The sequence below is a fragment of the Sciurus vulgaris genome (assembly GCF_902686455.1).
Source record: "Sciurus vulgaris genome assembly, chromosome: 1".
Taxonomy (NCBI): domain Eukaryota; kingdom Metazoa; phylum Chordata; class Mammalia; order Rodentia; family Sciuridae; genus Sciurus; species Sciurus vulgaris.
Window position 1 is genome coordinate 39,387,083 of NC_136461.1, and position 14,710 is coordinate 39,401,792.

A 14,710-nucleotide genomic window follows, 5' to 3' on the forward strand; every position below is an offset into this window, starting at 1 on the left:
GCTTCTGTAGATAGCTGTGCTTAATCTCACTGAAGAACCTCTATAAAGAACTATGTAGAAAATACCAAAAATAATAATAGAAGGGAAATCAGTACAGTAGAGAAGTGAATTAAGTGGAGGGAGGAAGCAAGGGAAAGTACTTGAGAAAGATTGAACAAATTATATACGTGTTCCAGAATATGGCATATTGAATCTCACAAATGCACCTGAAAAAAAAAGAACTGTGTAGAATGGGCCTTAGGCATTGTTTCACTGAAGAACAAGGAGGCTGGAGCATTTATCTTCTAATTTCCATCTCCATTAGTTGAGGATTATTCTCCAACCCCTAACTTAACCTCTCTGATCTTTCCTGGATATATGTTTCCCAGGGCTGAGCAGACTTACTGAGTTTGAGAGAAAGCCTGGAGGAAAAAAAGCAAAGATGGACCAGAAAGCCTTTGAGGTAAGATGCACGGAACTGTAAATTCACCTGCACTAAAATCAGGAATAAGTTGTGGGTACCATAAGAATATTCTCCAGAAAGTTACATGAAAATATCCATCAGAAATATATTTCACATTTGAGCAGTTTAAAATTCACAACTTGTCCATAGAACCAACAAGATTAATATACACATGTTTTTCATAATCATGACAGGTAAAAACTATCAGAGTTGTGGGAATTTCAGAGTGGGAAGGCTCACTGAGACCTGAGGAGAACAAAAGAACTTCATCCATAGGGAGATGGAAGAAAAAAGAAAGATCTGGGTTCCAGTAAGACTCTGACTTTATTATAGCTTTATAATCCTAGGCATATTACTTAAACTCATTGAGCTTCAATTTTCTTTTTCCAAGAAACTGAGACAAAGGTTCCACCTTCCACCAAATTGCTCCAAGTCACAAATGGGGTGATGGATGAAATTGCATTTGGCAAGTTTAATTCCAGTAAATCTAAAAACCTAGCATATTTGGAATAATCAAACAACTCTCTCCTGATACACCTTCTGAGTCAGGCTCTATATAGATGCTGAGGGTAAAAGGTGAATATAATAAGTAGAGAACTTCACCACTCAATTTTAATTTTAATATAATTTGTAACTCAATTATTTAGACAGACTAGCCACATTTGAAGTGTTTATGTGGTTACATGTGACTAGTGGCTACCATGTTGGACAGCATCTGCATAGAACATTTTCATCACTGTAGAAAGTTCTCTTGGACAAGGCTGATAGAGAAATGCCAGCTGGGCAGAGGAGAAGGAATGCCTGAAAAATTCTTTCACTGACAGGACCAAATTTATTTTTATTTTATTCCATTTCATTTCTTTTTTTTATTTATTTTTATTGTAAACAAGTGGGATACATGTCGTTTCTGTTTGTACATGGAGTAACAGCATACCATTTACGTAATCATACATTTACATAGGGTAATGATGTTTGATTCATTCTCTTATTTTTTCCTTCTCCCCCACCCCTCCTACCCCTCTTTTGCCTCTATACAGTCCCTCCTTCCTCCATTCTTGCCGCCCTCCCAGCCCACATTATGTGTCATCATCTGCTTATCAGTGAGATCATTTGCCCTTTGGATTTTTGAGATTGGCTTATCTCACTTAGCATGATATTATCTAATTTCATTCATTTGCCTGCAAATGCCATAATTTTATTATTCTTTATAGCTGAGTAATATTCCATTGTGTGTGTGTATATATATATATATATATATATATATATACCAACCACAGTTTCTTTATTCATTCATCAATTGAAGGACATCTAGGTTGGTTCCACAGTCTCATTTCATTTTTTTGTATATCAGTTGCTTCTTAGAAAGCAGTGAAGAAAGACGTATAGACTCCATCCTGCTGGAGTCCTCAGAGACTTCCCTTTTGTTATGTGAAATAGCAGAGCATGAGGTGGGTTAGAATGACCCCTATGTGGGCTCCTAGGACTTAGATTCTCCGTGATACTGTTAAGAGTATCCCTAGGATGTCTGCCTTCCCCAGAGATCTCCTGTGGTATCTGCATCCATAGCACCTATCCACTAGGGAGTCAGGGTGCCTGACTTTAAACAAACATTCCCTGTAGGATTCACCACTCCCACTGTAAACATTTACTAAAATGACAACTTCCATGTGCCTGACCACTGAGTTAAGTTACATACAAAATGGAGAAAAATATTCAAGTTATAATCACATTTTTATGTGTACAAATCTCTTATTTCTCAAACATCATAAAATTGGTATTAATATCATTTTCTTGAAAAGAAAATGAAAATGAGACTAAGAGTTTGAGTTACCCAAAGTAGCAGAATCGGAAAGGCTGGAATGGTGCTATGAAATTCACCTGTTATCCCATGTAATTTTCACATCAAATATGCCATGCCATTGAAGTTGAAAAACTAATTGGGAAGGAAGATTAACATGCACAAACTTATTTACAGTTAATTTCCAAGCATTGTGGTAAGAACATTGACACAGGCATGCTCAGTACAGAGTAGGAGCACCAAAGAGGAATGACCTTTTCTTCCTCCTTTCTGGAGGAAATACCCTTGAGCTGAGTATGAAGGATGAGGTCGGGTCAGCTGGATGAAAAGTAAGATGGGAAGAAGAGGAGGGAAAATACTTTTTTTTTAATCCAACTTGTTATTTGTGTTTCTGTTTTGCTCACACTGGTTTGACCATCTAGAAATGTGATCAGTCTGTTTTAGTCACCTTTTTCATCACTGCAACCAAAAGACCTGACAATAATGATTAGAGGAGGAAAAGTTTATTTTGGCTCACCATTTCAGAGATCTCATTTCACAGCCAGGCACTCCATAGCTCAGGGTCTGAGGTGAGGCAAAGGGGCATAGCTAAGACTGTAAAATAATTATTTTAGTATTTCTTCTAACTCTAGTAGGCTTTCATATTTTACATTTATATACTTGATCCATTTGGAATTTATATTGGTATGAATTGAAGGATCCAACTTTATATTTTCTTCGTTATAATTATCCTTTTGCCCAAACAACAGTTATTGAATAAACAACACATTTTCCTACTCATTGATTTGAGGTGTCACTTTAATAATAGTTAATATTTGTGTTGACTCATGTGCTTTCTATTCCATTCTATTAAAATATCCATGAATTCATGCACTAGTATCCACCCATGTTGATTAAAGTATTAGACACTTTGTAATATTTGGCCCAGACAATCTCACTTTTGTATTAATCATTTTTTTAATTTTATGTATTTTATTTATATGTTTAAAAAGCATGCTAGCTTGGGAAAGCCTGCACCACATAGAGCTAGAGATTATAAGGGTTTCCACCACTGGGAGCAGCACATCTATCAAGTGCAAACCAACTACAACCACATCTATATCTAATTCTTATACACCAAACCAATTTCTTCTCTGGCCTAAATCATCTCAGGACCACAACCAAATAACTGGAAACAACTCCTACAGCTAAAGTCCATCAGAATTATTCAAAATAGCCAGCTGCTATGATTTGAATAAAATTCAGTTGCCATTATAACAGTTTTAAGAAATAGGGGCTTTAAGAGGTAATTAGGAATAGATTAATGCCTTTATCACTGTAGTGGGTTAGTTATCACAAGAGTGAGTTTCTGATGAAAAGGATGATTTGGAACCAGTTTCTTTTTTCTCTCTCATGCCTACTCTCTTTCACTTCCATCATGTTATGATACAGCAGGAAGGCACTCAACTTCTGCAGCCCCTTGCTCTTGTACTTCTCAGGTTCCAAATAGTTGGGCCAAATTAATCAGTATTGTTTATAATTCAACCTGTTGTTCTATCTGTTACAGCAGCAGAAAATAGACTAAGCAGTTCTAAAGTGTTCACTCTGCCTTGCCTTGCCTTTCCCACAGAAACTTCAATAAAGGCTTTGACCTAGGTTTTCCCATTGTTCTGTCTTCTGCTGCCTAACCAAAACCTGATGATTCCCCTGTGGTTTTGAAAAGCATTCAGTGATATCCTCACTGGGACCTGTGAGTAAAATAAACTTTTTTCCAAGCCCTGTTCTCATTTCCTCCTATGACTTCCTTACCCTTTACCAGAGCATATAGAACATTTACATTCTTATTCCTATTTTTTCTTTTCATAATAATTTTAAAATCAGTTTGTCTAGTTGCAAAAAAAAGTAATTATCCTCATGGCATTTTTATTACAGTTATAGTTAATTTGTATATAACTTAGAGAGAAATTATATCTTTATGATATTGAGTCATCATAAGCATGTATCTTCCCATTTTTTGTCTTCTATTATGCGCTTCAGAAATATTTAACAAATATAGGTAGCAAAGTGATTGATTTAAATTCATTTATATCAACACAGTAATTATAGTAAATGTAAATAGTCTCAACCAGTGCTCTCCAGAAGAAATACAATATGAACCACAATGCAAGCCAACATGTAATTTTAAATTTTCTTATAGCTAAATTTAAAAAGTAAAATCAGTTTTAATATTATATTTTATTTAACTCAGTTTATTCAAAATAGTATCAAAATGAATTAGTATAAAATTATGAGATATATTATATTTCATACTGTCTTTGAAATCTAGTGTGTATTTTACACACATACCACATTTCAATCTGAATTAGCCATATTTTAAGTGCTCAGTAAATACATGTAAGTAGTTGCTACAATATTGTATAGCACAAGACTAAACAGACAGAGGAAAATACACTTTAGAGCAATGTTGAACTAAGGAGAATACATGAGAAGAGCACCCTTATCAGAAAAGTTCAACAAACTAGCTAGCTTGCTTTGTATCATGTGAGGTTGCAACTAGAAACCAATAGTTGGCAACCTGGAAGAGGGCCATCACCAGAAACTAATCATGCTGGCAACACGATCTCAGATCGAAAGCTTTCGGCATTATGAAAAATAAATTTCTGTTGTTTTCAAGCCATCTGAGTTTCTGGTACTGTATTTTGTTATAATGAAGATACTCCATGTGGAGAGATTCAGAAACCATATATCAAACATTAAAAATAAAGAAAGATAAACATGTATGAACATGGCTAAGTTGATGAAAATGATCTCTTTTATTATATGAACACATTGAAATGCTGGATAAAATCCTTAAACACTTAAAACATGGATGGACTCAGAAGAAAGGAAAATAATCTGCTGTTAGAAGGAAGAAAGAGTGCAAAGTCATTTGTTCTTGTAGTTTCCTCTGCCCAGAATGTTTTTTCCTCTGCCTGACTGACTAACTTCACTTGTATCTCATCTCAAAAGTTACATTACTGAAGATGATGGACTAGAGGGTGGCAGCATTTCACGTTGCTCCAGGACTCAGAATTCAAAAGAGGAGATATTGAGAGACTTGGGACCGACTCAAAGCAGCCGGGTGAGTCTCTCCCATTGGGGAGGCGTCCCGGATGGGGCGGTAATCCCGGAACACAGGGAACTTTGTGAAGTAGAGCTGACCGGCGAGACACCCCTCCCCCAACTGGAGCAGTGAACTCGGACAACTGGGAGCATCGTAGAGGAGGCCGCTCAGCACAGCGCTTGGACTCGGAGCAACCACTGGGGCTCTGGGCCGTTGACCAGAGGAGGAGCTGCGAGGAGAACTGTTTGGACTCAGAGCAACCACTCCTCAACACCGGGGCCTGCCCAGAGGAGGAGGAGGAGGAGGAGCGCAGTGGGTCGCTTGGACTTGCAGTGACTGCATCAGAGCTCCAGGTGGCTGCTCAGAGGAGGAGGCGAGTAGTGAGTTGTTTGGACTCAAAGCGACCGCTCCTGAACACCAGGGAGCTGCCTGAAAGAGGAGCGCAGTGGGTCACTTGGTCTCGGAGTGGCTGCACCAGAGCTCCGGGCGGCTGCCCGGAGGAGGTGTGCAGCAGGTCGCTTGGACTCAGAGCAACTCAGAGCAACTGCTCCTGAACACCTGGGGGGCTATCCGGAAGAGGGAGGAGGAGGAGGAACGGGGCGAGTCACTTGGACTCGGAGTGACTGTCCAGGGCTACGGGAGGTTGGCGGGAGGAGGAAGCATGCACTGAGTTGCTTGGACTCCTAGTGACCACACACACCGGACGGCTGTCCAGAGGAAGAGGTATGCGGCGGGTCGCTGGGACTCGGAGCAATTGTACGGGGCTCCAGGTGGCTGCTCAGAGGAGGAGGGGCCACATAGCCAAGCGATTACGTGTAGAGCAGGGTCCCAGGACCTAGGAGGCTTCTTAGTGGAAGAGCTGCACAGAGACACGCTTAGAGGCAGAGAGAAGTTTCCAGGACTGCAGGCAGATTCTCTGAGGAAGGGAGCCTAAGGAGACTCGTCTGCAAAGGGTGAGGCTCCCGGGCCCAGGAGGTAGGTCCAGGCACCTTGGAACATTGCAGAGGAAGGCAGCCCAGCCCAGGCAGTAGTTGTAGATTGAGGGGAACCTCTAGGAGGGGAACTGACCAGCGAGACCTCCACACAAGGTGAGTCTTCCCTGCTGGGTGAGGTTTTCCCACAAGGGCGGTAAAACCAGAGACACAGGCCCAAACAGGCCTTGCCTCAGCTCATAGCCTACTTCCCCTTTGGATGACCATTGGTCAACAAGTGGAGGCACTTCTGCCCACTAGCAGGGAATATACCCCACCTGAAGGCCACCACCCCTAGAGAGGCAGCTTCCTTGTGGAGCACCACACTATCAACTTCCTCCAAGATTTCAGCCTAGTGAAGGCTAAGAGGTGATATACTAGAAATCTTCAGGAATATTATAAGTCAATAGAGGAAATCTGCAATATCTCAGCAGTCCACAGATACCTGAACAATATGAGAAAACAAGGGAAGAAAATGCTGCAAACAAATCTAGATGTTACATCAATAAAACCCAATGACAGCATGGCAGAAGAGATGGCAGAAAAGGAGTTCAGAATGTACATAATTAAAATGATCAGGGAAGCAAATGATGAGAAGAAAGAGCAAATGCAGGCACTGAATGATGAGATGAAAGAGCAAATGCAGGCATTGAATGATCGCACCAATTGACAGTTAAAAGAGCAAATACAGGAAGCAAAATATCATTTCAATAAACAGAGATATTGAAAAAAAAACAAATCTTGAAATGAAGGAAACAATAAACCAAATTAAGAACTCCATAGAAAGCATAACCAATAGGATAGAACACCTGGAAGACAGAACCTCAGACATTGAAGACAAAATATTAACCTGGAAAATAAAGTTGACCAAACAGAGAAGATGGTAAGAAATCAAGAACAGACTCTCCAAGAACTATGGGATATCATGAAAAGGCCAAATTTAAGAATTATTGGGATTGGGAAAGGCTTAGAGAAACAACCAAAGGAATGAACAATCTATTCAATGAAATAAAATCAGAATATTTCCCAAATCTGAAGAATGAAATGGAAAATCAAGTTCAAGAGGCTTATAGGACACCAAATACAAAAAAATTACAACAGACCCACACCAAGGCATATTATAATGAAATATAATATATAACCTAAGATAAACAATAAAGACAGAATTTTACAGGCTGTGAGAGAAAAGAATCAAATTACATTCAGGAGGAAACCAATACGAATATCAGCAGATTTTCCAATCCAGACCCTAAAAGCTAGAAGGGCTGGAACAACATTTTTCAAGCCCTGAAAGAAAATGGAGGCCAACCAAGAATCTTATACCCAGCAAAACTTACCTTCAAATTTGACGAAGAAATAAAATCCTTCCATGATAAACAAAAACTAAAAGAATTTACAAAAAGAAAGCCAACATTACGGAACATTCTCAGCAAAATAGTCCATGAGGAAGAGATGAAAAACAAAGAAGGAAATCAGCAAAGGGAGGAATTATCCTAAAGAAATTGTCAAATAAAGGAGGAACCAAGTCCTGTCAAATAAATAAATAAATAAACAAAATTTTAAAACTGAACCAAATGACCCGGAATACAAATCATATCTCAATAATAACCCTGAATGTTAATGGCCTGAATTCATCGATCAAAAGGCATAGCCTGGCAGATTGGATTAAAAAGAAAGATCCTACAATATACTGCCTGCAAGAGACTCACCTCATAGAAAAAGATACCCATAGACTAAAGGTGAAAGGATGGGGAAAAACATACCATGCACATGGACTCAGCAAAAAAGCTGGAGTATGATTCCACATTTTCAGATAATGTGGAATTCAAGCCAAAGTTAGTCAGAAGGGATAAAGAAGGACATTACATACTGCTTAAGGGAAGCATAAATCAGCAAGATATTACAATCATAAACATCTATGCCCCAAACAGTGGCTCCTCCATGTATGTCAAACAAATCCTTCCCAATTTCAGAAACCAAATAGACCATAACACAATAATACTACGTGATTTTAACACACCTCTCTCACCACTGGACAGATCTTCCAAACAAAAATTGAACGACGAAACCATAGATCTCAATAACACAATCAATAATTTAGACTTAACAGACATTTATAGAGTATACCATCCAACCAAGAGCAAATACACTTTCTTCTCAGCAGGACATGGATCCTTCTCTAAAATAGACCATATATTATGCCATAAAGTTAATGTTAGCAAATACAAGAAGATAGAAACACTACCATGTATTCTATCAGATCATAATGGATTGAAGTTAGAAATAAATGAAAGAGTAAAAAACAGAAACTATTCCAACACCTGGAGATTAAACAATATGCTATTATATGATGAATGGATAACAGAAGATATTAGGAAGGAAGTTAAAAAATTCTTAGAGGTAAATGAGAACAAAGAAACATATCAAAATATCTGGGACACTATGAAAGCAGTACTTAGAGTAAGATTTAAATCACGGGGTGCATTCAACAAAAGAAGTAAAACTCAACAAATAAAAGACCTAACACTACAACTCAAAGCCCTAGAAACAGAAGAACAGACCAGCACCAAAAGTAGTAGAAGACAAGAAATAGTTAAACTCAGAGCTGAAATAAACGAAATTGAAATAAAAGAAACAATACAAAAAATTGACAAAATAAATAGTTGGTTCTTCAAAAAAATAAACAAAATTGGTAAACCTTTAGCCACACTAACAAAGAGAAAGAGGGAGAAAACCCAAATTACTAAAATTCAGAATGAACAAGGAAATATCACAACAGACAGGATTGAAATACAAAATATAATTAGAAGCTATTTTGAAAATCTATACTCCAACAAAATAAAAAATTTCCAAGACATGAACAGGTTTCTAGAGACATATGAATTGCCTAAACTGAACGAGGAGGACATACACAATATAAATAGACTTCAGGTAATGAAATAGAAGAAGTCATCAAAAGCCTACCAACGAAGAAAAGCCCGGGACCAGATGGGTTCTCAGCCGAGTTCTACAAAACCTTTAAAGAAGAGCTCATTCCAATACTTCCCAAAGTATTCTATAAAATAGAAGAGGAGGGAACCCTCCCAAACTCATTCTACGAAGCCAATATCACACTGATACCTAAACCAGACAGAGACACATTGAGGAAAGAAAATTTCAGACCAGTATCCTTAATGAACATCGACACAAAAATTCTCAACAAAATTTTAGCAAATCGCATACAAAAACATTTTTTAAAAAGATACTGGGCTGGGGATATAGCTCAGTTGGCCCTGGGTTCAAATCCCCAGTACCGCCAAAAAAAAAAAAGAGTAAAGTTTTTTGGGGGCGATCCAAGATGGCGGACTACAGGGTGACTGCATCTCCAGTCGCTCCAGAACCCAGGATTCAAGAAGGGGAGGTATTGAGAGACTCAGACTAAAATAGAACCACGGGGTGAGTCTCCCCAACCCAGTGAAGCTCAGCTGGGTGGCAGGCCCAGATTCGAGTGGCTTATTAGAGTAGAACAGGGCAGATAGAGTCTCCCCCTGGCAGCTCTGTGCACTCTGGCGGTGGGCTCCTCCCACAGGGACAGAATCTCCAGCCTCACGGAGCAGGCCCCCCAGTGAGAGCCTTTCTGCACAGAAGCAGCACGGCCAGCTCCGGCCTGCCCCACTGCCAGCTCCGGCCCGCCTGCACCTTGCTTCAGAGACCAGCACAGGGGGCCAGGACTTCCTCAAGCAGCCCAGCCCCCTCCAGTGGGAAGCGCCTCTCTAGGCTAGCTTCTCAGGACAGACTGCCCAGTGAGAGCCTCTCAACGCAGAGCCAACCACAAGTCCCCAAGCCAGCGGAGACCTCCGACCCGCAAGCAGCTTCTGGGAACAGGGCTGGGCAGCCAGAGACCTCTCCAGGCAGCCTTGCCCCCCTCCAGCTGCAGGCTTTTTCCACTGGGCGATCCAAGATGGCAGACTAGAGGGTGACTGCATCTCCAGTCACTCCAGAACCCAGGATTCAAGAAGGGGAGGCTTTGAGAGACTCGGACTAAAATAGAACCACGGGGTGAGTCTCCCCCACCAAGTGAAGCTCAGCTGGGCGGCAGGCCCAGATTCGAGTGGCTTATTAGAGTAGGACAGGGCAGATGGAGTCTCCCCCAGGCAGCTCTGTGCACTCTGGCGGTGTGCTCCTCCCACAGGGACAGAATCTCCAGCCTTGCGGAGCAGGCCCCCCAGTGAGAGCCTTTCTGCACAGAAGCAGCGCGGCCAGCTCCGGCCCGACCGCAGGTTGATTCAGAGACCAGCACAGGGCGCCAGGACTTCCCCAAGCAGCCCAGCCCCCTCCAGCAGGAAGCGCCTCTCTAGGCTACCTTCTCGGGGCAGACCGCCCAATGAGAGCCTGTCTACACAGAACCAGCTACAAGTCCACAAGCCAGTAGAGACCTCCGATCTGCAAGCAGCCTCTGGGACCAGGGCTGGGCAGCAAGAGACCTCTCCAGGTCTCTCTCCCTGGAACCAGTAGCGGGCTAGGGGCAGCATTCTTCAGAAGCGCTACATTATCAAGTTAATTCAAGACTTCAGGCTACTGAAGGCTGGTAGGTGATACACTGGAAATCTACAGGGACACTATAAGCCAATAGAGGAAATCTACAACATCACAGAATCCCACTGACATCTGACCAATATGAGAAAACAAGGGAAGAAAATGTCCAAAACAAACCTAGATACTACATCAATAAAACCCAATGACAGCACAGCAGAAGAAATGTCAGAAAGGGAGTTCAGAATGTACATAATTAAAACAATCAGGGAAGCAAACGAGGAGATGAAAGAAAAAATGCAGACATTAAATGATCGCACCAATCAACAGTTAAAAGAGCAAATACGGGAAGCAAAAGAGCATTTCAATAAAGAGTTAGAGATACTGAAAAAAAAACAAACAGAAATCCTTGAAATGAAGGAAACAATAAACCAAGTTTAAAACTCCATAGAATAAAATTATGGCATTTGCAGGCAAATGGATGAAATTGGAGAATATCATGCTAAGTGAGATAAGCCAATCTCAAAAAGCCAAAGGACGAATGATATCGCTAATAAGTGGAGGATGACACATAATGGGGGGGAGGGAAGGGTTAGTGTTAGGGTTAGAGTTAGGGTTAGGGAGGGGGGCAAGTATGGAGGAAGGAAGTACTGTATAGAGGGTAAAGAGGGGTGGGAGGGGTGGGGGGAAGGGAAAAAATAACAGAATGAATCAAACAACATTACTCTATGTAAATTTATGATTACACAAATGGTATGCCTTTACGCCATGTACAAACAGAGAAACAACATGTATCCCATTTGTTTACAATAAAAAAAAAAAAAACTCCATAGAAAGCATAACCAATAGGATAGATCACCTGGAAGACAGAACCTCACACATTGAAGACAAAATATTTAATCTTGAAAACAAGGTTGACCAAACAGAAAAGATGGTAAGAAATCATGAACAGAATCTACAAGAATTATGGGATATCATGAAGAGGCCAAATTTAAGAATTATTGGGATTGAGGAAGGCTTAGAGAAACAAACCAAAGGAATGAACAATCTATTCAATGAAATAATATCTGAAAGTTTCCCAAATCTGAAGAATTAAATGGAAATCCAAGTACAAGAGGCTTATAGGACTCCAAATATACAAAATTACAACAGACCTACACCAAGGCACATTATTATGAAAAGACCTAACATACAAAATAAGGACAGGATTTTAAAGGCCGCAAGAGAAAAGAATCAGATTACATTCAGGGGGAAACCAATACGAATATCAGCAGATTTTTTTAATCCAGACCCTAAAAGTTAGAAGGGCCTGGAACGACATTTACCAAGCCCTGAAAGAAAATGGATGCCAACCAAGAATCTTATACCCTGCAAAACTTACTTTCAGATTTCACGATGAGATAAGATCCTTCCATGATAAACAAAGGCTAAAGGAATTTACAAAAAGAAAGCCAGCATTACAGAACATTGTCAGCAAAATATTCCAGGAGGAAGAGATGAAAAACAACGATGTAAATCAGCAATGGGAGGAACTAGCCTAAAGGAAGAGCCAAATAAAGGAGAAACCAAATCATGTCAAAAAACAAAAATGAGTCCAATGACCAGGAATACAAGTCATATCACAAGAATAACCATGAATGTTAATGGCCTGAACTCATCAATCAAAGACATAGACGGGCAGATTGGATTAAAAAGAAAAATCCAACAATATGCTGCCTGCAAGAGACTCATCTCATAGAAAGGGATACCCATAGACTAAAGGTGAAAGGATGGGAAAAACATACCATGCACAAGGACGCAGCAAAAAACCTGGAGTATCCATCCTCATTTCAGATCATGTGGACTTCAATCCAAAACTAGTCAGAAGGGATAAAGAAGGACATTACATACTGCTTAAGGGAAGCATAAATCAGCAAGACATAACAATCATAAATATCTATGCCCCGAACATTGGCTCATCCATATACATCAAACAAATCCTTCTCAATTCCAGAAATCAAATAGACCACAACACAATAATACTAGGTGATTTTAACACACCTCTCTCAACACTGGATAGATCGTCCAAACCAAAATTGAATAAAGGAACCATAGATCTCAATAACACAATCAACAATTTAGACTTAACCGACGTATATAGAATATACCATCCAACAAAGAACGAATACATATTCTTCTCAGCAGCACATGGATCCTTCTCTAAATAGACCGTGTTTCATGCCACAAAGCTACTGTTAGAAAATACAAGAAGATAGAGATACTACCTTGTACTCTATCAAATCATAATGGACTGAAATTAGAAATAAATGACAGAATAAAAAACAGAAACTTCTCCAATACTTGGAGGTTAAATAATAGACTATTATATGATGAATGGATAACAGAAGACATCAGGAGGGAAATTAAAAAATTTTTAGAAGTAAGTGAGAACAAAGACACATCATATCAAAATCTCTGGGACACTATGAAACCAGTACTTAGAGGAAGATTTATTTCATGGGAATCATTCAACAAAAGAAGTAGAAATCAACAAATAAATGACTTACCACTACAACTCAAAGCCCTAGTAAAAGAAGAGCAGACCAACACTAAAAGTAGTAGAAGACAGGAAATAGTTAAAAACAGAGCTGAAATCAACGAAATTGAAACAAAAGAAACAATCAAAAAACTTAACAAAATAGTTAGTTCTTTGAAAAAATAAACAAAATTGATAAACACTAACAAAGAGAAAGAGGGAGAAAACCCAAATTACAAAAATTCGGAATGAACAAGGAAATATCACAACAGACACGAGTGAAATACAAAACATAATTAGAAGCTATTTTGAAAATCTATACTGCAACAAAACAGAAAACCTCAAAGACATCAACAAGTTTCTAGAGACATATGAATTACCTAAACTGAACGAGGAGGACATACACAACTTAAATAAATAAATTTCAAGCAATGAAATAGAAGAGGTCATCAAGATCCTACCAACAAAGAAAACTCCAGGACCAGTTCAGTTCTTAGCTGAATTCTACAAAACCTTTAAAGAAGAGCTCATTCCAAGAGCTCTTGGAAAAGAGGAACACAAACTATCCCTGTCCGCTGATGACATGATTATATATTTAGAGGAACCTGGAAATTCCACCAGAAAACTCTTAGAACTCATAAGTGAATTCACTAAAGTAGCAGATTACAAGATCAATGCTCATAAATCCAATTCATTTTTATACGTAAGTGATGAATCTTCAGAAAGATTCACAATAGCATCAAAAAAAATAAAATACTTGGGAATCAATCTCACAAAATAGCTGAAAGACCTCTACATGAGAACTACAGAACACTAAAGAAAGAAATTAAAGAAAACGTTAGAAGATAGAAAGATCTCCCATGTTCATTGATAGGAAGAATGAATATTGTCAAAATGGCCATACTACCAAAACTGCTATATAGATTCAATGCAATTCCAATTAAAATAGGGATAGTGGGAACATTCCTTAACATTGTAAAGGCCATCTATGCTAAACCCATGGCCAATAACATTCTAAATGGTGAAAAACTGAAAGCATTCCCTGTAAAAGTTGGAACAATTAAAGGCTGCCCTCTTTCACCACTTCTATTCAACATTGTCCTTGAAACTCTAGCCAGAGCAATTACACAAACCAAAGAAATTAAAGGGATACAAATAGGAAAAGAAGAATTCAAACTATCCCTATTTGCTGATGATATGATTATATATTTAGAGGAACTAGAAAATTCCACCAGAAAACTTTTAGAACTCATAAGTGAATTCAGTAAAGTAGCCGGATATAAGATCAATGCACATAAATCTAATGCATTTTTATACATAAGTGATGAATCCTTGGAAAGAATAATTAGGGAAACTACCCCATTCACAATAGCCTCAAAAAAAATAAAAT